Consider the following 24,893-nt stretch of genomic DNA (forward strand, 5'->3'; position numbering starts at 1 on the left):
ACTGTTGAAACAAATATCCACTTCTACTAAAGTACTTTCTTTGGTGAGCGTGGTGAGATGTTCCTGATCTCCGCACAAGTTCAAAGCCCCTTCCGGATCATCATTATGGATTAATGTGCTCCACCCGGACAACGGTGGTGGCGGTCGGGCGTTTGATGTGGACCGTCGCTGAGGTAACCGCGCCCACTGCCTCTGTCGCCAGCCCTGCTCTCCGTCAGTGATTTACAGTCGGGGGCTGGGTGACCTGGGAGGGCCAACACGCTCACCACGCCCACCACGCCCACATTTAACCGCCTCGTTAGGGCAGTGGGGTTCCTCTGCCGTGGGCCCACGGCTCTGGACGCTGTGGAGACCCGGTGTCAGGGCACTGGGTGTAGGGGTGACCCGCCGCCCCGCGCCCCCGCAGACACCCATCGCCCTCCTCCCCCGGACATCAGGTCAACAGTTGGTCCCAAGAGCCAAAATGGCTGGGCTCTCTGCCAGTGTCAAGAGGCTCTGTCTGAGATTATCCCAGGGTAATTAAACAGGGGACACGGGTCAGTGTAGACAAATAAATCATGCCGATAGTCCAAACAGTGGCTCTGAATGCCCCTGGACGGGCAAAAACAAGGAGGCACCCCATGCTTGTTAATGCCTGGCTTGAGGTCTGCCAGTGTGCTTTACGTTACCCCCATCCCACACACACACACACACACACACACACACACACACACACACACACACACACACACACACACACACACACACAAAGAAAAACACAGAGGGAAAGCCAGCTTTGTGTGAGATCAAACACTGTGCAAAGGGACATGGGCTTTAATTGTTGGGCTTTATTTTTAAGATAAAGGCGGACTGGGCATCACTTTACTTCCTCTTTTTCTGCCAACAAAACAGATTATCAGTGAGAGAATGCTAATTGTTGCTCGCAAGTGTGACGGATGATTAAAGGTAACTGCAACAGGCAAGAAATGCCTATTGATCAGAAAATGCACAAGGGCACTGTCTCTTAATGACATTAATCCAGGCACGATCAGAAGAGTGAGCAGTGTGACGGTGGAAGACACGATTAGACGCAGTGAAGGATGCGTCACAGGTGAAGTCTTGCAGAGGTTTTCTGACTCAGAGCAGCGTTCATGTGGGCTGTTGGCTGGATGTTGACATCTGAACTGCAGTGCAGTGTGGGAAATCCTAGAGTACGAGGATAAAACAAATGCATAAACATATGCATTTAAATTCATGCATGTTAATATACACAGCCTTTTTTATTGCTTTCAATTTTCTATTGATTCTACATGAACTCTGGGTCAAAGATTTTAGTGCACTAGAGTCAGACATGAGGTTGATTAATTCGGAACTGTTTTCTGTGTTTACATTGTACTAGGAAAGATCCATTTCCCTTGTGAGGGTTATGGCCCAGTGTCCCTCCAGCATTTGCTTACTGGGCAATCATCCTCATCTTCTTGCATCAGATAAGATCCTTAAATGACAACAACTTAGTAATTCAGTAAAGCCGAAGGACGGAAGCAAAACAACGTGAGGTAAACAAGCTGCTTTTTCTTCACCATGGAGAAACCTCTCCAGATCTAGCACGTCTCTTCCTATGTCATGGGTCTAATGGTAAATGCTAAGAGGTGGGAAGAAATGGAAGACCCTATACCATGTCAAATTGGCCTTTCTCTCCAGGGTCAGGACATTCTGTCTGGGTCCACTTGTGTCTTTTCCTCAGAAGTTTCCCCTATTCATGCAGACAATGTAACTGTCAGTCTGAGCAACAGTTCCTGTTTCCACTGGCTCCACAACTCACAGGGTTACACAATATTTCACAGCACCAAACAATTGCCTGTCTGCCCAGGCCAAACATATGGTTACTATGGGGCACAATATTGACACACATCACTAATTATTCATAAAAAAGAGGGGTGGGGGTTCAGGACAGGGGACAGGGAAGAGACGAGGAGGGACAAACTCTTCAACGGTGTCTTCCAACACAGACTACTTTTTTACACACACACACACACACACACACACACACACACACACACACACACACACACACACACACACACACACACACAAATAGCGTAAGTGCAAAAGTCTTAAGTCATTATTATATATATTTTTGTTTTAGCAATGTGATAATGACCACATATAATTATTTCTCAGGCTATTTATTTATAAATACAGGAGCACAACTTTTTTCAGAATCCAAACGTCTGTATTTGGTGTGACCTCCCTTGGCACTGAACATATCGTGGACTCTTTTGGAGTCCAGAACTTTTCTGAACTCATCTTCTGGTGTCCCATGTTTGTTTCAGCACCCAGAATTCATTAGATTTCAGGCCTTTTTCTGCAATTGCTCAAGTGTCAGAAGAGGTCACACTAAAATCTTGACACTATAGCCCATAGAAGCTATTCCCCTGTTTTTTAACACCACATACATACAACATTTCCTGCATTGTATGGTTGCATAAGGAGACATACGTTTACACAGTAAGAGATGTAGAGATGTTAAAAATTGTAGTAATGTATACAAAGTTTCCAGGGTACAGGTGAGCTTCACACAGTGCTTGCACAGCCGATGAAGAACTTCTGAACTTCAATTCAATATAATTTCTCTCTCTCTCCCTCTCTCTCTCTCTCTCTCTCTCTCTCTCTCTCTCTCTCTCTCTCTCTCTCTCTCTCTCTCTCTATATATATATATATATATATATATATATATATATATATATATATATATATATATATATATATATAAATTAGTGGAATCAACACAATCCAGGAAGCCAGAGCAAAATCCTGGTGAGGACTTTTAATCGTGGCACCTGGAATTGAAAGCACTAATATATATATATATATATATATATATATATATATATATATATATATATATATACAAAGTTGTGTATTATTTTTTTGTATTATTTTTCATGCCAAGACATCAAGACATCATCATTCTGGTACACTGGTACAGTCCAATTTGATATTATCAAGTACACAGGTCATTTTTGGGATACACCATCAAGATACCACCTCTTGATACCTATATCCACACTATGTCTGAGGCTGTCTGATGTCAGAACAACCGTCTAGCTCATTTAGAGAATATTACATTGCCTCAGTAAACCAAAAAATTGGTGATTGCCTATTCTACTGTGAAATTGTCATGTTATTGTTTAATTGAGCTTCAGAAATTTGTATATGATTATGTTTGTTTAAGACAAACACATTTGAAGATTTGGTATAAAGCAAGCGTCTATAATAGCCAGTAATAGCTGGATCTCTCAGAATTTTATATTTCCTTACCTCATTTACATCAAATACATCTGGTATTGTTTGAGAAAAGAAAGCCAGCATTTCTCACAGTTCACCATGAAACAAAATCAGTAGGGTTTAATATTTTATGCAAAAATGTGAAGTTAAGTGTGTGTGTGTGTCCCTCTACCCACCACTTTGTGACCCCCTGCAAGGTGGGAAAATCCACATGTCCATCAGCCCGTGACAAGCTCGTGTAGGGCCAGACTGCATCAAACTGCAGCCCTGCCAGTGATTGACAGGCTCTCCTATCGAGAGAGAGAGAGAGAGGATCTTCAGTTCACACTTGAAATGCCTTTGAGGGGATGTTCCTGCCTACTTCATAATTTTCCTGCAATTTCCTTACAGAAAGGTTACTGATTGGGACATTAAAACAGTCATCAGCTTTCATCAGTCAGCTTTTCCATATGGGTCTGTAGAAAACTCCACAACGATAATGACTCCAAGGACTACACCTCCTCAGGTGATCAGGTCTTAAGTCTACATCAGCTACAAACAGTTATTCTCACATTCATGGGAGGAGGTAATCTAGTAAACAAAGAGAGTTATCTCAGTCAAGCACATGCACAATCTTCTGGGTATATAATTACTTTTAGGTACTGGGCATACAGTATTTATGGAAGACAATCATGATATTTAGAAAGAGCTCCTGACATATAGCTTCAAAAAAGTTTGAAACTTCTATTTTTTTAATGAAAAGTGACATAATCTCACATTAGCTGTTGAATGGAGTACTCAAAAAAATCTATTCTTTACCCATTTTATAATCTCTGTGGTGTTAGAAAACTAGCAGTTTTCATAACCTGCTTTGTCTATTATTGTGTTCTTCAGTGTGGAAAACAAGTGTTACATATTTGCTCTCTGCTTTCAAGTGTAAAAATCGCCCATGCCACAATCATCAATAGATTGGAGTTCAGTGCTAAATTAACATTGCAGGCCTCCATTTTAAATTACAAATGTTTCTCTCAAATCACACTCTGAACATTTTTGCTTTGGTTGTTATAAATAAAACATTAGTACATGCATCCATCACAAGGATTATCAGTCTGCTAACAGTGTGTTAGCTACTCAGGTTGGGTGGTGAGGCATAGCTATCACTTTTTAGGGCTTTGCGTCCAGTGGTATGTGTCTGGGTCTATTCAGTCCAGCACCACATATGAAAGTAGCATTAATTTGAAAATATCAAAGTTTGATGTTCACACTGATTTAAAAACATCCGCTGTGTAGCTATACTACAGGTACAGTATACGATCACCTGACCATTACAATTGTATGAAATTATTGGACACCAATTCCAAACCCCCTTTGCAGCAATGGCCTCTAGTACAGGAGTGGCCAACCTGCGGCTCTTTGCCTGGTTTCATGCGTCTCCCCAGCCGGTCCGCACTCTCACCTGTACAAACCGTCTGTGCCATGGCCCGGTTACCTCATCAGCTCTGAGAGGGACACACTGCTACATCGTCGTGGTGCCCGGTTTGTTTACAAGCCTAGCGAGCCGCTAACACTTTTAAAACGGGCGTAGTGGAAAACGTGAGACAAGCGGCATGAAGTATCTGTGCTATTGTGATTGTGCTTTGAGTCTCGTTGGTAAGACGCAGTTTTCTATCACACATTTTGGAATAAACCACATACGAGGTGCAGCAAAGGCACTGCAGACATGGCCAAGACAGACCATGGCTGCCCCTACACTGTTTGTGTGTGAAATTTACAATAAATCTGAGCAGAGGTCTGTGTGTGTGTGTGTGTGTGTGTGTGTGTGTGTGTGTATGCGTGTGTATGTGTGTGTGTGTGTGTGTGTGTGTGTATGCGTGTGTGTGTGTGTGTGTGTGTGTGTGTATGCGTGTGTATGCGTGTGTGTGTGTGTGTGTGTATGCGTGTGTGTGTGTGTGTGTGTATGCGCGTGTATGTGTGTGTGTGTGTGTGTGTGTGTGTGTGTGTATGTGTGTGTGTGTGTGTGTGTGTGTGTGTGTGTGTATGCGTGTGTGTGTGTGTGTGTGTGTGTATGCGTGTGTGTGTGTGTGTGTGTGTGTGTGTGTGTGTGTATGCGTGTGTGTGTGTGTGTGTGTATGCGCGTGTATGTGTATGTGTGTGTGTGTGTGTGTGTGTGTGTGTGTGTGTGTGTGTGTGAGAGAGAGAGAGAGAGAGAGAGAGAGAGAGAGGAAGGGATGGGCGATGTTCAAGTGTGCCCATGTGTATGATGTGGCTCTTTGCTGTAACACAATTTAAAAAGTGGCTCTTGGTCTCTGACGGGTTGGCCACCCCTGCTCTAGTGAGATGGGTGCAGACATCTGGAGTTCGTACACACAACCTGTCTTTGTGTACAGTCATGCCGGAATATGACAGGGCCTTCCCCATAAACCTGCCACAAAGTTGAAAAAATCTAATTGTATAAAATATCTTTGCATCTTTGAGCATTAAAATGACACTTCACTGGAATAGGGGACCTCCCTAAGCTGAGAAACAGCCCTGACTATCATCTCGTCACCACCAAACTATTGTTGCCGCTACACATTCTAGTAGGTAGCATTCTCTTAGCATGAACCAATGCCAGATTTGTCTATCAGACTGCTAACTACTGCCGATTAAGTGTGATTCATCAGTCCACAGAAACATTTCCCATGATCCAGAGTCCCGTTGTGGTGTGTTTTGGTCCACTCCAGCATTGAGCATGGTGATCTTGGGCTTGTGTGCAGCTATTTAGCCAGGTTCACCCCTTCCATGAATCTCCCGATACACAGATCTGATGTTCTAGCAGCAGTTTGCAACTTCAGACTAAGTGATGCAACAGAGGGTAATTGACTTTTACACTTTACATTCTTCCGCACTTGACTGCCCCCATCTGTGAGTTTATATGGTCTCTTTGAGGCTGAGCCACTGTTTCCCCTAAATGTTTTCTCCTAAGTAATCAGGAATGTACAACAATCTTCTGAATTCACAATTTCTTGTTGCCATCAGTTAGGCGTGCCGAAGGCCAATAGGAACATTTATAAGAGATCCCTTTTGCCATAAACAGTAGGAACTGTGAACATGTTATGCTTGAGATGACAGGTTGGTGTGTTAATTATGTATTGCTATAAATGGTATCAATGTAGTAATGTTATGAATGCTGTGATTTTATCTATAAGGTGTTTGTTGTTCCTTGTTTTCTTTTTTTTTTCGTTCATGCCATGGGTGACCAAAGACATTGTAATGCGAGGTGAGGCAGGACATGGAGACATTTTGCACACATGCTTAAAAACGCAAACAGGCGAAACATTAACTAACATGTATGTACACACAGACATACAGATGTATACGAACAGACTGACAACCTAGAGGGAGGAGACAGGGCCAGAATGTGACATACAAATTACTACATTGAAGAAAATACATATTTCTATTTTATTCTATTCTATTCTATTTTGTGTTTCCTTTTTACGTTAGCGGCACGTTAGTAAAGTCACTGAGCTCCCTGTACACTGTTAAGGTTTGTTTATGAAGATTGTATGGCTATATGCACGATTTTATAAGTCTGGTAGCAGTGTGTAGTGCTGAAATTCAAAAGTGAATAGGGGTATCCATATACTATATTTTTGGTCATATAGTATTTAATACCATAAGAACCCAGGAAACTGGCTGACGGGGACTGTTCCATGATGTGTGGATTTAGCTGTACACTGCCCAACATGGTTAAACCAAAACCAGTAAACTTTGCCGATAGGTGAAGGTGGTGGAGGTGTGAACTCAAGGCTAACCCTAAAGCCTGCATGAGACCACAGGCTTCCTCGTTAGCAAGGCTGAAGCTACACATGCGTGAAGAAGGTCCACAGCTCCAGATGTTGTGTAGGTGCAGATCTGGTGGGAGTGTCCATGTGGTGCAGTGGTGTGCCCCACATCTGGCCGCACAGAAACCCGACATATTGCGTTCCATCTGCCCAGTAGGCTCGAAATGGGCCCTGACTCTGCCCAAATCAGGCCATTTCAACACACGCCATAAATACTGAAATTTTTGGGGTGGGCAGCAGCAGGTTTTTAGCGCAGCCCCCGAGAACAGAGCAGGCCTTTGGAGCAGCTTCTGTCCGCCTGTTAGCATCTGGGCGATACTTAGCTTCCCTGGCAACAAAAGCCATTGCCCTCCTGTCCCAAGCAAAATCCCCACACTGAGCCAACAGCACCGTATTAATATGAATGTCACCCCGCTTGGTATGTTCCATCGGGGAAATTGACTTTTTAGCCTGGTGCTGTCTTCGGCCATATGCTGATGTTTTCATATTCCAGAAAATTAGTTCGGGGACTCGTAAAAGTTTCTTAAAGTCCAAATTATGCCCTGATGGTGCAGAATGAAAGGCCGGCCTTCTGTCACACTGCAAATACATAAGTGCAGCTCTGTGCTCCTCCAGCAGGGAGCTGAACCAAGTCTCAACCAAGCTTATCTATTTTTCATACGCTGAACTGCACTCGTAATGAGCTCGTAAACATCCTCACACATTTCAAGAAAGGGATGAAACAACAGAAGTGTGCCGCATTGCTTCACGAACCAAGAACGAAGACTGAAGAGGACGGTGAAACCCTAGATTTGAATATGCTTGCTGTCAGACGCAGTTGCTGAGAAGAAAGGTGATGCCTTTTGTTCTAACGTAGTTACTAACTATAGACACACTCGTTGGTTTTGTAATGTAAAAGATTAATCGAGTCAGAACTGGTAAATGGTACTTTTTCCAGAACATTTTTCATATAATATCAGTGAGGCATCAGAGAAACGTTTTGATTTAAAGTTCATGATGGATTAGCCAGTGTGCAACATGATCACGATGCAGAATTCATTAGGATCACGTTGCAGTGCCCATGATTGCAGTGCTCATGGTGTTCGCGATGCAGTGCCCATGATTGCAGTGCTCATGGTGTTCGCGATGCAGTGCCCATGATTGCAGTGCTCATGGTGTTCGCGATGCAGTGCCCATGATTGCAGTGCTCATGGTGTTCGCGATGCAGTGCCCATGATTGCAGTGCTCATGGTGTTCGCGATGCAGTGTCCATGATTACCACTATGCAGTGCCCATGATGCAGTGCTCATGGTGTTCGCGATGCAGTGCCCATGATTGCAGTGCTCATGGTGTTCGCGATGCAGTGCCCATGATTGCAGTGCTCATGGTGTTCGCGATGCAGTGCCCATGATTGCAGTGCTCATGGTGTTCGCGATGCAGTGCCCATGATTGCAGTGCTCATGGTGTTCGCGATGCAGTGCCCATGATTGCAGTGCTCATGGTGTTCGCGATGCAGTGCCCATGATGCAGTGCCCAATCCTTCGTTCCAACATCCAGTCTGTAGTATTTTCAGTTTGAGTGTCTTACAGTGACACCTTTGTACAACATTGCAATATTAGAAACAAAGAAGTAATGTGAAGAAATTATGTTCTAGACTTTCTGAACACTTGACAACACTTGACACTTGTTAATGCAATTTTAAAACCGCTTGACAGTGATTTCTTTACTACCGAATCCATATTATCCTTTCAACTGAGATTATCTTAAAGATCTATGTCCGCTGGTCCAACTATTTTCCCAAAAATCTCCAAATTATAACTTTCAGTAGCGTCGGAATCTAGGATCTGTCTTGTCGTGCCACCCAGCATCCTGCAACTTGTCACTAACGACCTAGAGCGCCTGGACGTTCGGGGCCCGATCGGTTCCCCGTGATCCAAATCAGCACGGTTATGTAAGATGTCAGGGCTTTTTTAAATGCGGCGCTCCGATGTCATTTGCACCAGATTATCTCTCCGCGCACGAGCTAACAGATGCTAGGTCCAGCTGGTGCCGAAAAAGTTTATAGCCCAGTTGGAACGAGGGTCCTTACACTCTCTACAATGTTGGCCACCATCGCCTTTTTTAATGAGTCACGAATTGCCTGTTTATCTCCCGCTCCCTGCTGTTTCGGCATTTTCCCTTCCAGAACAATCCCAGAAACACATGCTGCTACAGACGCAAGTGCAATGTGCACAGTTATTCCGAGCCAAATTGTTACAAGGAACAAAGTTTTTCTTTCCCTCTGTCTTTTAATCTTGGGCATCAAAATGTGAGAAGGATTACAGGACGCGCAGTAAAGCAGGGAGTCAGATGTTCCGTTTGACCCTTTCAATATGGTCAGCCAGACAAAGCCGGGCCCATTTGAAGGCTCAACAAACACTCAAATGACTCTATAATTGGCGTGCTTTGTTGTTCATGTTTTGGCTGTGTCCAAAACTGTGCTAAACACTTTCTGTAATGGCTTTACATTATGACAACACATGGCTCACACGAAAGAGACCGGAGATGGCGAGGCCTTGGAGAAGGAGCAGGTGGTGTTGACAGTTTTGCTTAAAGTCTTTGGGGGGGGGTTGTTAAAAAAGTTTGAACGCAAAATGATCATGGACATCTCAGGCCCAATAGCAGCATGGTGTTGGAGCTGACAGGAAGGTTCGCACGTTTATTGAAGAGAGCACGAGCACAGGGGGGGTTCTTCCTTTCATCTGTAGGAGTAGACATTTTGATAGCTGTTTGTCCCTGACCGAACTGATTTTACCAACTCACTGAGACTTTTATTCAGGTCTGGCATGTTTGTGTTGGTTATGTTTTCTGCAATATTCATTTGTTATAATTATTTCTATAACTTACAGTGTATTAACACTATTTTCCATTAAACGATGTTAGTATAGAAATCATACTGAAAAGATATATTGATTATTAATTAGTAATCATTAGTAATTAGTAATATTTATTAGTAATTAGTACATTAGAAAACCAGTAAGTAAAATGAATAGTACCCCTAGACTGCTAAATAAAAATGAATCAAACATTCATTAGTTTGGTTTAATCCAAAACTGAAGTGATTACAGAAGCACAATATAAAAAGGTCATAAAAGAAGGTCGTTTCACATGAGCGTCAGTGAATAAACAGGTGACTTGAAATGTTTGTAGCTCACTGAATCACTTACACATCACGTACACATCTTATGTAAGTGCCAGTCATGCATGTTAACAGCACATTTTGCCTCGTCATGTTACTTTGCAGTAACACCAATCCACCATTATAGCAACTCCACATAACACAGCGCACCATCTCGGCTGTGCTGCCGAGGCGTGTCCAGCCTGTGTCTTCGCAGAAGTGAGTTACAGTCCCCAGCGGAGGGGAGCAAATATCTGTGGAATCTTGGCAGAGGAGAGACGAAGCCCAGCAGCGTGAAAATGTTTTTGTGCTGTGACAGTCTCCTTTTGTGGCAGGCACAGAGGTTAGCCTGGCGCATTCTTCTCATTGTACAGGTCACTTAGGCAGAGGCGGCCATGTAGAAAAGGCCTTGAGAGGCTGGGAACAATGACCACCGCCACCCCATAAATGTCGCCCCTTCTGTATCGGCCCATTCACCCAGCGCTTCCCCGCCAAGATGTCACTGTTCGACCAGCTCTTTTTAAAACACCTTAATTAGCTGAAAGCCAAGCGCTTGTACGAGTGTGTTTGTGTCGGAATAAAATGGCAGCGAAAGAGGGAAAAGTGTCTCTCTCCGCCTCTCATTGTCCGTCTGCTCGCTCCTGACAGACGTCTTGGTTGCTTCGGAGGGGAACTCAAATAAAGTGACGTTCCTTGGGGAGGAAAGCCGAGGGCCTTCCGTAAGGACGGGGCGCAAAACGCAGCGACGTTGCAGTCTTGCGTGCAGCTGGGACGCGTTATGTTTTTACCCAACCTGCAAAAACATTTAGGCGACCATGAATTGATATTATGAGTAGGAATCAGGAATCAGATCGAGATGAGGGGGAAAGAATGTGGTACATGGTTCAAATGTGATATGTGGTTCATTCAGGAGATCTCCATGCCACGCGTTAAAAGCAGACGCCCTCCTGAAAGCAGCTGCCTTTGTGACGTTGCACTTTGCCCTAAAGAATCTACAACACATGCCTACGTAATGTACAGATTTCACCTATATAGTGCACTAGGGTTATGCATGATTGTATGCAATCAGACTGTATGCATGATTCATGAGGGCTGAAACAGCATCGCTGCGTGGTGACCACCGCCCCTGTTCCTTTTCAACCTCGTTCCTTGTCTCCCTTTTAAAACAGACCCCCGTTATCCCTTTATCCCGTTACCACTTCAAAGACTTAAAACAGATTGATTCTCATGTGAACACAACCGAAGTGGGGACCCGGGCTTTTTGCACCCACTTTGAACTGCTGGCTGACTGTTTACAGCCTGTTTGTGCGTCGCCCCATGACGATGGACCGTGGCAATTGGAAAACAAACTCCCATTCACAGGGCCATGTCAAAGGTGAGCGCCAGCCTATAGCGTCACGCCGAGAAACTCTCGCCCCTCCCCCCCCTCCCCGTCCCCAAACTTTTTGGCTGCCCCCCGTTCTCAGGCACGCCTCGGTTGCCATGGCGCTGTACCTGGCCGATGTGTATCTTGTCTGTGAGGGAGTGCCCATTAAGCACTTTGTCAGGTTGATTAATGGGGACGACTGCCTTTTCTGGCGGCTGGACAATGGAGAGGAGAGGTGGGGAAACTTCACCTCAGCCGTTAAGTGGTATCTGCTCATGATGTCTGAAAAGAGCTTTAAAGTCAGTTACTTTATGAAATATTCTTCATAGCTAATACATTAGCCTTTGTGGACAGTCGTATCAACCAAAATAATGTGTTTTATGTTATGATCTCTTGTGAATGTTCTTGTCTGAGATGCAGATTAAAATTAAGTCCTTAATTATGAATGTTTTCTTCCTTCATGAAAGTTTAGTGAAAATCATGAAAATCTTCATGAAAATCACGTGTTTTGCTTTGAAGACTCCATCTTTTTTCTTAGCAAACATGAAATGAGTGCATGCATAGTATAATGCAACTTATAATTTACTGACTGGCTTTTCCAAAGGTATTATATTGAACACTTTTGAATATACCATGGATGTCCTGGCCTGGACTTTGTGATTTGAAAGCCCAAATGAACTATGTCATTTTTATTCATTGAAGCTTAGGCTGTGAATCAGCTGTGAATACGGCTCCTACTAAAATCCTCATGCAAAGGACAAGCATTGCCTTCATAAAAACAATGGTGCATATTTCACTTTTTTGCTTTAGATAGTGATGCATTTGTCAAGAGCAAGAGACAGATCGCTAACACCTTTGAAGCACTTCTCAATTTCAAACTCATGCGTGAAGTTCACGCGCAGAACATCAATGCGTTCCCCCACCATACCTCTCATTTCCTTGCTGCAGCAAAAGACTTACAGCCAACATAACTTACTTTTTCAACAAGTCCTGGCATTGAGAGTGCTGAGGACCAAACCATATTTAACCCTTATGTGCCTGACCACCCGCTAGTGTCTGTCCCTTAGACTGACCGCTCATGAATGGTCCTGGGCCACCATCAAATATGATATAGAGCAGACTCTTAAAGACCCAGCAAAAGCAAGCTGCGATTTATTCACTACAGGACTTCAACATCTTTAGAATATGCCTTGTGTAGTTCCAGACAAAGCCTCCTCAGATTACAATGAGGCGGCGACATAAATTGCCTTGTTCTTGAGCAACAGAACTTTTATATGGGGGCATGTGCATACTAAATCCATTGGTGCTGAGGCTGTAGAGCTCAGGGGGGCCTGGAACACGAGAAGGGGCTTTGGGCCTTTGGGCTTTGGGCCTCACGGGTGATGGTTGGAGGTCCAGTGTGGGCATTTTAATACCATGGGAATCCAAACACTAGGGCTCAAAAACATACCGTTCCTCTATTTTTCTTCCAAGTAAACATAAGACTTGAACCACAAAGGTGCTCACCGTAGCACCATAGGTCAGAAAGCTAAGGTTTGACCTCTGAGGGTTTTGTTTTTCAGTATGGACAGTTAAAAGCTGCTATGGCTGCTCCTGCAGATCCTTCTTCTTTTTTCCTCCAAAATGGGGGGGGGGCTGTCCCGTTCCCACTGTGTCCCCTTTAAATGACCTCAGCCAGATGACCTCCAGCAGCCATAAAGTGGAGGACAATTGCGTTGGATTAATAATTATTGGGCCGGCGATGGCGAGGTGCTGCGGGCTCGCTCAGACACAGCAAGGTGGGGTCACCCCATGCCATGGCTGATAGATTGGGTCATGAGGTGCCCCTATAGGTTGACACCAAAGGCAGGCAGGTAACACTCGGCCCCTCCCCACACTGCCCTATGAGAGATGAGCCCCCATGTTGTGCCCTTGACTGTGGGAGAATGAGAACAAACAGATCGAGGCACAAAACAAAGGGCATGATCGCCCTGCGCAAACTATTAATTAAACTTGATGCGACAATAGAGCCTCTGAGATCAGAGGGAAAGTGTGAGTGAGACAGAGAGTGATACAGACAGAGAGAGACAGAAGGAGAGAGAGAGACAGAATGAGAGAGAGACAGAGAGAGCATGTATGGATCATCCATTGTTGTTGGTCATTTTTCCTGTAGAAGCCACTGGGAGATTGAATAACTAAAAACTGTAATGTATAACGCAATCAGAGAAAATGGCAATACAGTAATATAAAATATAAACATGCCACCAATATGCCAAATAATTCCAATAAAATATAGTTGAATTGCAGTCTGTAGAATGAAAGTAAATGCTAACCAATCTAGTATTTTCTTGTTATATTTTAATGAAATGAAACTGTGATAGAGCCCATTTAGTTATGTTTTCTACCTACTTTTGGTTATCATTTCATAAACTTATCAACATTTTCCAAGTTTCCTCCCTATCAGACATTCAGCACAGCTAGCTGGTCATCCAAACCATGTGATCACACTTGGAGACAGTACTCATAGGGGTACATAGTACTCATTCTCCTTCTAGGACTGTGCAGTGGTATTCATGCCACAGAACATTAGGAAACCTAAAGCAGACTTGCTGGGTAAATGCTTACAAGCTAAGGACAACCACACATCAGTCTCCAACTTAAATATCATCAAATTTGCATGTGTGCACAATTGAATATAAAGCTTCCTGTAAAGCCTTTCATTGTTACATTGTTTTTGTTTTCTAATTGCACAATTACAATTAAAATCCCTTTCAAACCAGAAGACCACACAGTACAAAAATATTACATGATTTAATACCATCTTGCATAAACCACTGATTTCTTTATCTGTGGCTACATACCGTTTGAAGCAAATGCACCAGGACTGTGTACATATACACACTAGACGAAACAAGACTCTACAGGGCTGTACAGGACTTTGCGTATGGACACACCAGACTCTACAGGGCTGTACAGGACTGTGCGTATGCACACACCAGACTCTACAGGGCTGTACAGGACTGTGCGTATGCACACACCAGACTCTACAGGGCTGTACAGGGCTGTGCGTATGCACACACCAGACTCTACAGGGCTGTACAGGACTGTGCGTATGCACACACCAGACTCTACAGGGCTGTACAGGAGTGTGCGTATGCACACACCAAACTCTACAGGGCTGTACTGGACCATCCCCACATGCCCCGGAGCTTTTAAAGTTGTCACTGTTGACAGTAACTAAAGTGTGAATATGGCCGGGTCTGCCTCAGTGGCGCTGAGTCCCCGTAGTCATAAATCATGCGTCTGGGACAAATCCACTCGCCAGTGCCCTAATCCGCCTTCGTGGAGAGCAGCCTGGGCTCTGGTCCCTCAGAAGTGAACCTGGACGTGACTCCGCGTGCAGGCCTGACCATCTCTGCAGGAGATCCTTTGCTTTTACTTCACCTGTATTTTAAATCGCTCAAGCCATCTGACTGAATCAGTATTGTGAAGAGAGTTCTATATGTATTCTGTTGTTTGCATATTTCTGAACCAAGACACCTGTAAATCATCAAATATAATAACTCATCTTGAACAGCAATTTCTAGTGGGAGTCTTTGGCAAATAAATGATATTGTAATAACAATACATTTTAATTTACATGTTTAATTATGATAGTGTGTAATAATATGCATCATTGCTCATTATTTGTATAAGCATGCATCCTTAGTTAGTCCATTTGTAACTGTAATACTGACTGTAATTGTAATACTGACTGCTATGAATTCTTTTGTAGTTCTTTTGAATACCTAAGTAATCACAGGTCTACAGAGTCCCACATCTTATACAGAATTATTAACCAACAAAGGCTTTGGCTTATATCATTCAAGCAAACAAAGATAAATTTGACAAAACCAGACGGCAAATAGACAAGTGTGTGATAACCCTTCGGTGTATTAAGGCAAATGAATTATGATGTCTTTAACTAACTGACAGATTAGTTAGCTGCATGGTTAGGGCTGTTTGCACACTTCCTCTAGGGACACTCCTCCCATTGCCAGATCTATTTTTCACTCAATTTAGCTCCAAATGACGGCTAACCTGGGGTTCTCCCTCTGGGCTAGGTTTATGCAATGATTAATGGCGGTGTTTGGCCGCCTCTACCTGGGGGACTGCCCCATCTGCAGCGTGATGTCAGGTAGAATAGGAGCGCCTCCAGGTGTCTGCTTGTGAGTGACAGCTTCCCATTGCCTCGGGCACCGCGCGGCTCTGCTTAACGCCGATGTGTTAAGTGACCTCAGAGCGGCTGCCTCTGTCACCGTGGCCCGTGGCCCCTGGGCTAGCGCGGCCGGGCTGAACGTCGCCAGCGTTAGCATCCGCGCTCATCCTGCCTGTGCGCTGGTACACAGGTTACAGTATGTGCAGCACCACCGTGCTCTGAGATTAGTCATGGGCTTGCCTGAAAGCCTTCTTCACTTCTTAGTAGCATGACAAGATGACTGTTGACTGTTCGTCTTCTCTAGACCTTTTCTTGAAGTTGTAGGACGGTCAAAGATGTTTGATCATGGATATATATAACCGCATGTGACACTGACTTGTACTTGATTCAAAAACTTCAAACATACAAATAAAAAAAATTCACTGGTCTTTTTTTTTTCTGTTACCATAGTTTCAGTGTAAACTGTAGCAATTTCTAGTCTGGAAATGTTCATTTAGATGTGTGTGTTACGCATGAACTGCCTGTCCCTTTCATTCCGTCAAAAGACAAACTCGGAGCAAAACAACACAGATGCTGGTCGGCCAGTTATCAAATTAAGACCTTTGGACAGGTTTTCAGGTCCTGGCTGTCAGCTCCTTTCTGTGTGGAAATCATTTGATGTGCCTCTGATAGTGATTAATGAGTGTACTAATCTGGAGGATCGTTTCTTTGCTGATAGACACATCACCGAGGGTCTGCTTGGCTGGCACCCGCTTGATTTGATTTCCTCTGGGTCCAGTGCCAAAACAGGCAAATCCAGCAAACACAGATCAAGCTGGCGCTGCTTTTAGGGTTGGCCAAGCTTGTGCGAGCGTTGGGTTTCAGCGGTCCTAGTTGACTGGGGCAAAGAACAGGGTATGACACTGGGTGTACTGGTTTTGGAGGGGGCAGGGGGTGGTAAAGTTTTGCTGCAAGTAACAATGTCTCTGAAGTAGTTTGTGTGATCTCAGAATTGTATGAAATCTTGTCTTATAACCATACCAGGACATTTGTACAATGTTATACTCCATACAGGATTATACATAAAACTCTGTATAGTTATACAGTTATTGTGTAAATAAAGGGTGTGCTACCCTGCTTATGTTTGCAGCTACCACAAATTTATGTTGTTTTTGGTTGATAATTTGCTATTAAGTATGACAATTGAGATATGACAATAAAGCTCTTAGAGTTTAGTGATAGTTTCTTGTGTAAATACTATATGAACAGTGAAAAACAGAGTCCTTTTATTCAGTCATTTACACTTTAGTTCCCTCCAAGTTAAACACTGATATCATATATATTTTTAAATTTGTCCAACACTAATCAAGTAATAAAAAATTACTTCATTAAAATTACTTAAAAATAAAAACTGCAATCATAATTACATGTACAATACATATTTGAGAACAGCAACAAATTGAATTACTGTAAATAGAATCATAGCGGCCAGTTTTTTTTTCACATTGTGCTGAGTTATTACTCATCATTTTTGCCACAGATGCATCTGAAGAACAACAGCATCACCTCCCCTGTAGTCTTAGTGAGGCGCAGCCTTTGATCAGAATAAAGGCTCCAACAGCATAAACGTGTGTGTGTGTGTGTGTGTGTGTGTGTGCGCGCGCGCAGAGCGGTGTGGGGTGTCCCGAGGGCCAAAAGGATAAGAGACTCAATGAAAGCAAAATCGTATTTTGTGCATGCGCGTGTGTGTGTGTGTGTGTGAGTGTGTGTGAGTGTGTGTGCATGCGTGCGTGTGTGTGTGTGTGTGAGTGTGTGTGTGAGTGTGTGTGCATGTGCGTGTGTGTGTGTGTGTGCATGTGTGTGTGTGTGTGTGTGTGTGTGTGTTAGTGTGTGCGCGCGCGTGTGTGCCGGGGAGGGTAAATAAAACGTCTCCCTGCCCTGAACAACACAATAGCTGACCGCGTTTACAGCACCATAAATCAAAAGCATCCACTGTGCGAGAGCAGCTGGCACATTTGCAAATAATTGTAATTATTAATCATGGTGATTTCACACCCTTCAGCCGGACGCTGCAGGCGGCCAGCAGCCAGGCGGCCCCGGCGCCGAGACCCCGGGGCCCGGACTCGCACCACTGCCCTGGGCCACCACGCTTTGATGCTGACTCGCCACACTGCCTGAGTGGCACCCAGTGAATGGCCTGCCATGGGTCGCAGACGTGGAGGGGGCGATCCACCCTGCCGAGCCCCCGGTCCTGGGCAAACTCCATTCAGACGTCATCAAGGTTACTGAGGAAATCCTGATAGAAGTGTTGCTTGCATTTCAGAGTTTCTGTATTTGTTATATTTGTTATGTTTGTAGTCCATTGGTTAATTTTTTGTTAAGATTTTTTTTTGCAGCAAAAAAGCTGTAAATTTACAGATAATACAAAGAAAGACAAAAAGACCACTGCTTCTCTCAAAGCCATTATCATGGATATTCTTTTAAATTACTGATTTTAACCATTAAAAACATTTCAGTATTAAATGCATTTAAATATCTTTATTACATTAATTAATAAATGTATTAAAATATTTTAATTCCATGAATTACTGTCATTCTTTTGTGAAAATTAACTGCATTTGTTGTAAAACTGCATTCCTAAAGCTGAATGAAAGGCAGCCACTGTTTATGTTGTAAAAACAGATGTGTGTTAATATGGTCTCCAGCTGCTCTGTTTCCGTATGAAAGTATTTACTACATGTACAGGCCTGCCTTCAGGGAAATAGTACAGAGAAGAGGAATTTTTCACCAGCTGGGAGTTCAGCTCAGTAGTCTAGTGCTCGCCCCCTGTTAGCCATTATTACCTACTACTCACAAGACAATGCACAGATGGTGAGCATGAACAGACATCACAATGTCAGCAGCGTGGGCTGTGAAAGTGGAGTCAAAACTCACTCGCACAAGCAAATTAACCATTCTAATGTGTTTTACACTATGCCAATTTTTTACACTAATCTCCTGCTACAATCCTGTGTTATTGTATTCCATTTGTTCCAATGATCAGAATGTTCATGCCCACATGAACATAAACACACACATACACACAATGCTACATAAGAACAGTAGGCGACTCTCTAAATCGGTCTAATTCAGTGGAACCTCTTACCCAAACATTGAAAGTAAAGAGGGCGGAGCAGTCTGTCCAACTGCCCCACCCTCACAGTTGGGCTCAGCCTTTTGGAAGGGAGAGGGCGGGCACTCTCCAGGAGGCCACCACCCCCTTTTGACAGAGGGTGATGGATGACCCCTGAGCAACCTTCTCCAGACCTCTTTGACTTCCTGCATAACAGTGGTCATCCGAAGTCCAGGGCCGGGCTAGTGCACAAAGCCAAGCACAGGTATTTAAATGGTCTCCAGTGGAATAAGGAACCAGTAGAAAGTGGCACACTGCTGCATCTCTAATGAGTTGCTAATGGGAGGAAATCACTTTCCTTTGACCCTGTGGGTAAAGACAGATGGAGAGGAAGGTTTACTCTGATTGACAGATCTGACTGATCTAATCAAATGGTGAATGTGATACTAGGGTTCCAGCACCACTAAGAGTGCATGTGGACAGAATTTGGTCAGCTGTTATAGTTGAGTTTGAAAAGAAAATGGGGTTAAAACCTCAAATGGGGTTAAAAAATGGGGTTAAAACCTCAGGCTCAAAACCTCCCAGGTGCTATAAAATGGAAAGAAAAACAATTTATGGTCTTTATTGATTCTGGGCTCATTGTCCACTGACTATGATATGGAATTAGTTTCATCGCATGCTACATAATTACACATAAAGTAATATTATATATTTATATAAAGTAATATAATAATATTATATAAAGTAAAACAATATATTTGAATTTAATATAGCGATCACTATTCTTAATTGAGTAGTGCCAGTTTCCTGTTTTGGAGGAAATAATTCTAACTCTTTGACTAGGAAAGAGATTTGAAATTAAGTATGTACAAAATAAATAAACAAAGTTCTGCCTTATATTTATACACATATATTTGGACATGAATGCCTTATCACACGTTCCATATTTATAGCCCTTGGACTTCAACCAGAAATTCCTTTGTGATATATCATCAATTATTACTGATGAGCTGGTGACATTAACGTTGTGCATCGCAGCATCGGACTTCTACAGCACTCCCAATGAATCCATGTGCTGTGTCATGTTTTGTGGCAGATGTGCATATAAATAGCAGCGCTGTGCAGTGTGGTTTAGAGCAACTGGCTGCATAAGGGTGCCATCTTGGCTCTTTATGTTTAGAACAGGGCCCCATGGCACTAGGGCCCCCCCCCCCCCCCCCCCCCCCCCCCCCGGCGGAGTGTCAGCTCTGGGGGTGTGGAGTGTATATTCACATGCACTCCCCAGTGACATTAGGCTCCAGCAGTGAGGGGGCCTCACATGGCGGCCACTGTAATGGCTCGCTAATGGGATAATGAGGCTGTGGCCAGCCCTCCCTGGGCGGTACCGGGACAGATGGGCCGCCCCCTTGTGCCAGGAGCGGCGGCTTGGAACGGACGAGGGGCTTTGAGTGACAAGAGTGACAGCTGCCACCTTTACGCATTTCCTGTTCCTGCAGTGGCAGAGTTTCATACGTGTGTGTGTGTGTGTGTTCCTGCTATGAAACAGACCTCAAACTGAGATGAACTGTGGGTGTCTCTCTGTCTCACTGGCTTGCCAAGGTGAGTGGTCTTTAGTTAGTGGCTCTCAGACACTAGCGTGATCTATGATGACACAGGATTCTACAAAACTGAACCTGGAAACGATGCTAGAGACAAGCTTTTCCAGCTATATGGCCCTATTTGTTATCATGCAGGTTAGCGTTAAATACACAGCAGATGTACAACACCTCAGTTATTGGTATTAGTATCAGCACAAAAATATTAGTTATCGGTATGCAGCACTGACATCAACCCACTGCTAAAACAAATGCAAAGACCACAAGAACAAAATAATGTGCACTCGTTTCCCACCTGCCCTGCACTCTTCCCCGAGTGTCCCTGTGACCAGCTGTGCCATCTCAGCGTCCAACACGGCTAACCCAACATCTGCTGTATCCCCCAACACAGCAGCCTGTTATTCTACCCATGCCATTACACCCCTCACTGCCCTCTGAACACAGCTCCAAGCATGACTGTAGCACTGCCTTGTTAGCAACTGTGAGGAAGGGGGATTCTCTTTTATTTTGGTTGAACACGTGGGGCTTTTGTGCAGACAACTATTTTATAAAGACACTTAAAAGTGATGCAATCGAGTTAAATACTGTAGTGGTTTGTGTAAATAGCAGAATTACAGATACAGATATCTGTATTACAGATAGATGTGTTGTGCTGTGTTGCCCTGGTTTGCATAGTAACATATAGGGAATAAAGTTGAAAGGATAGACTTATATATGCTTCTTACATTCCATGATTCTGATCTCACTTTTATGAAGTTCGTTAGACCAGGGGCACCTACATAGGTTTGGCATATGTACACATGCACACACAGACACACATGCATACACGTGTGTGTGTGTACGCACACACACATGCATGCATCCCCACAGTAATGCCTCTTTTCCGATTAGGTGAGCCCTCAAGAGAGCTATTGAGTACAAAGCGTTAACATCTGGCAGCCATTACAGCCCCAGATCAGTTGTGATTTGTCCATATGATGGCGCAGACCCAGACGGACGCCGGGGGCTCACAGTCATGCTGGTGGACCTCGGCTGCTGTCACTTCTGTTTTCACACCAGTGAACAGCGCACACTATAATTAGCTCCGGTGTCCTGAGACCTCCACTTACACACTAAAAACACACATACACACATTTTCACAAACAGCTGTAATGGAGTCATACACACTATAGTGAACACAGGTGATGTGACTTATAACTATAAGTTATTCACAGACGTATGAACAGTTTGTAGATTTTTCCCGAGGCCTACAATGGAGGTGCAATATGAATATTGACGTTTACATATAAAAATCCTGCAAATGGAAACAGAATACCGATATAGTTAAGCAGGTTAAATAAGAAGCAAAAATAAGCTCCCGATCTTATATTTAAATTTAGATTTACAGCAAGCTGTTTCTTCATTGCTTTGGTATAACAATGATCAAAAATCACCAACTGTGACCAGTTTTCTTTGCCACATGGTTGGCGTAGATGTTTTCACCACGAGGCTTCCAAAAAGGACTCCGGTGAGACACGATTAGTAGTGCATCCCCATTCTATATTTAGAACCTGAATCTGCAAATATGACATTAATTTTATATTTATAAAGAAAAACTTGATGGAAAATCTCCATAGCCTCTTCATGGAAGCATAAGAATCCAGTCATTATGAAAACATAAAGCTTATATTAAAATATTTTAGTATTTCATTTTAGTCTAACAAGAGAAATTACTAGATTTTTAGAAAAAAACATTACATATTTTAATTGAGGGTGGCCTTGTACATTCAACATACCCAAGTTGTAATAAAATGAAGAGGTTCTGACAGTTGACCACTGCCACATCAGACAGGAAGCTGCTCGGGCTTAATACCATCAAAGTGGAACTCAACCTTAGTAGTAGCACATCTAAGTGCTACCACAACTGTGATGGTTCTCACTTCTTAACATCTAGTGATCTAGCAGTTTCACCTCACCGCCTTGCCACATATTGCCATTCTACAGTATCTGCACCTGTCCTATAGTGCAGGTATCTGTGCTGTCAGCTCCTCGGCTGTGAAGAAGACCTCTCCACAGTAGACAGAGGTAGCAGCCGGCATCTCCAAAGCTCCACGCACCAGCAATGAGTGCCTGCGACTCCTCTTTATGTGCCTGATTAAGTAGTCACTCTCTCACTTTCAGTCAATCAGATTTGTCTGAGAAAATGTACCTCTTGAGTAACTCATGCAATCGCCTTATCGGGGACCGTCTCACATTACTTAGATTACTTTGCCACAGACAGCAACTGGTGTTCAGTGCGTGTTTCTCGCTTCTGCGATGAATTTGGTTATGTTAGGAGGTATTTGGTTATGTTAGGAGGTATTTGGTTATGTTAAGAGGTATTTGGTTATGTTAGGAGGTATTTGGTTATGTTAGGAGGTATTTGGTTATGTTAGGTGGTATTTGGTTATGTTAGGAGGTATTTGGTTATGTTAGGAGGTATTTAGTTATGTTAGGAGGTATTTGGTTATGTTAGGAGGTATTTGGTTATGTTAGGAGGTATTTGGTTATGGTAGGAGGTATTTGGTTATGTTAGGAGGTATTTAGTTATGTTAGGAGGTATTTGGTTATGTTAGGAGGTATTTAGTTATGTTAGGAGGTATTTAGTTATGTTAGGAGGTATTTAGTTATGTTAGGAGGTATTTAGTTATGTTAGGAGGTATTTGGTTATGTTAGGAGGTATTTGGTTATGTTAGGAGGTATTTGGTTATGGTAGGAGGTATTTCTTGCACGTAAGCTGGATTATGTGCGCACAGTCAGCCATTCCCTCGCCTCTCTGTTTTCTCATTTAATCCCATTGATCACTCCGCTCTCGCATCTGCCACACTTTGTCAAACAGAACCTCCCACCGTGAGGGCCAGCGTCATGGTGCCTTATGCCAGGAGACCAGTTGGCACACTGACTAAGGCCTACAGACATCAAGCGTCTATCCTGCTGACCCTCTGCCTCCATCACTGTATAGAATGTTCTAGAACCTTCTGTGTGTTCAGCACCACTGAGCAAAAACGGAGAACCAAGCATGAGCATGAGCTTGATCACCTTAGTAAAACCACAGTCCCTCAACCTTCACTTAGATCCAGATATCAGAATTCCCAGATCCAGATATCAAATCCAGATATCAGAATTTCAGTGCTATGCGCTGAATGCTTCACTGTTTGAGAAGATGCTTGTCTTGGGTGACATTAGCCATGGTGGCTTTGGATCACACATTGGCATGCGATTGAACTCAATGCGCTTCCCTTGAACACACCTGCTCCCCTGAAACCTTCTCCCTCTCGGACCAGAAGGCTGGGTGGTGCGAGGGCCTCACGTGGTGGTGGTTGACAATCAAGGACAGTTAGTTTGCGGCGATGTCAGGGCAGGAACATTCTCCTAGGGAGTCCCTTATTCATAGGCTACTGGCAGACAGACAAACACTCGGTGACAGCCATTTATGGCCAACTAGTGAACGCCATCTGTCAGACACAGTGGGAGGATATTAGGGCGTGCAGCACTGCAGAGCCTAACGCTCCTTGTAGTCACAGTTTCTCGAGTGAAAAGCTTGAACCAAATGCAGACTTGGATGCTGTATTTCGGCTTGCAGGACCAGGATCTGCTTTTCACATGTGCACAGTTTGGAATTCACTTAGTCATCTGGTTTGCGGTTGCACCAGCATTTGTCCAGATGAAGAGCAGTAAACTCTCTTGCAGTTTAGGCCCCTGTAACAAAAATTCTTGGTCTCTCGAGCAGAATGGCAGTGATGGCAGAGTTTTATTTGACGAGGCTCTAAAGGCAAACCCTGTTCCAAAACTCTGATGGTACCTCAGACTCCATGAAATTAGATTATACACAGATCATTCAGCAGGATCCTCTTAAACTGTAAACCTTTTACAACCTACCTGGCCAATGCAAACCGAAGACCATTTAAAGTATCAGATTCAGACCTGACCAATGGAGTACAGAAAGTAGGAAGTGAGGACGTTTACCCCGTTAACAGCACAATTAGCATGCAAATGAGCGGCGCGGCTAATGGCTGTTGCAAAACGCTCTTATGATGGAAATATGCTTTCTGTTTTGGCTGTACGGTGCAAACATTTGTCTATGAAATCAGCTGATGACAGGCCTCAGGCTGTCCCCCTGGGGAAGCCACAAAATGGCTCCTGCACCTGCCGCCTAATTCAGGCCGGGATGTGGACGACTGTGTAACTGGCAGGGCATAATGAACTGCATTCATCCTGTCAGAGGAGTCAATAACTTATCCCACAACTGCTTTTGTTGCAGCCGTGGCTCGCGGGTTTCTCCGGTGGGCCCCCGTGCCCTTATTCAAGCCAAATTTATTTTCAATTGCTGCCCCCGGTGTTGCCCATCACAAGTTGAGTTCTGACGAGGTCCTCTTTAGCTCCAAGCCAGGAACATTGTTAGCACCCATGGCCTTTGTTGGGGACTTCTGAGTGGCT

At 43.8% G+C, this 24,893-nt stretch overlaps 1 protein-coding gene across 3 annotated transcripts in view; it reads right to left on the reverse strand.

Moving 5' to 3' along the window:
• Positions 1 to 532: 532 nt before the first annotated feature.
• LOC143476741 (uncharacterized) overlaps positions 533 to 24,893 on the reverse strand; it is a 60,442-nt gene continuing 36,081 nt past the window's right edge. Inside the window, exons 2-5 of one of the 3 annotated variants that reach the window (XR_013121376.1) lie at positions 3,444 to 3,557; positions 1,655 to 1,732; positions 1,369 to 1,474; positions 533 to 1,185 (exon numbers count right to left, since the gene is read on the reverse strand). The gene's annotated coding sequence lies outside the window, so the exon portion shown is untranslated. The remainder of the gene's footprint in view (positions 1,186 to 1,368; positions 1,475 to 1,654; positions 1,733 to 3,443; positions 3,558 to 24,893) is intronic. The other 2 variants (XR_013121375.1, XR_013121377.1) reach the window with 2 other exon arrangements.

This window comes from Brachyhypopomus gauderio, chromosome 15 (assembly GCF_052324685.1).
Source record: "Brachyhypopomus gauderio isolate BG-103 chromosome 15, BGAUD_0.2, whole genome shotgun sequence".
Taxonomy (NCBI): Eukaryota; Metazoa; Chordata; class Actinopteri; order Gymnotiformes; family Hypopomidae; genus Brachyhypopomus; species Brachyhypopomus gauderio.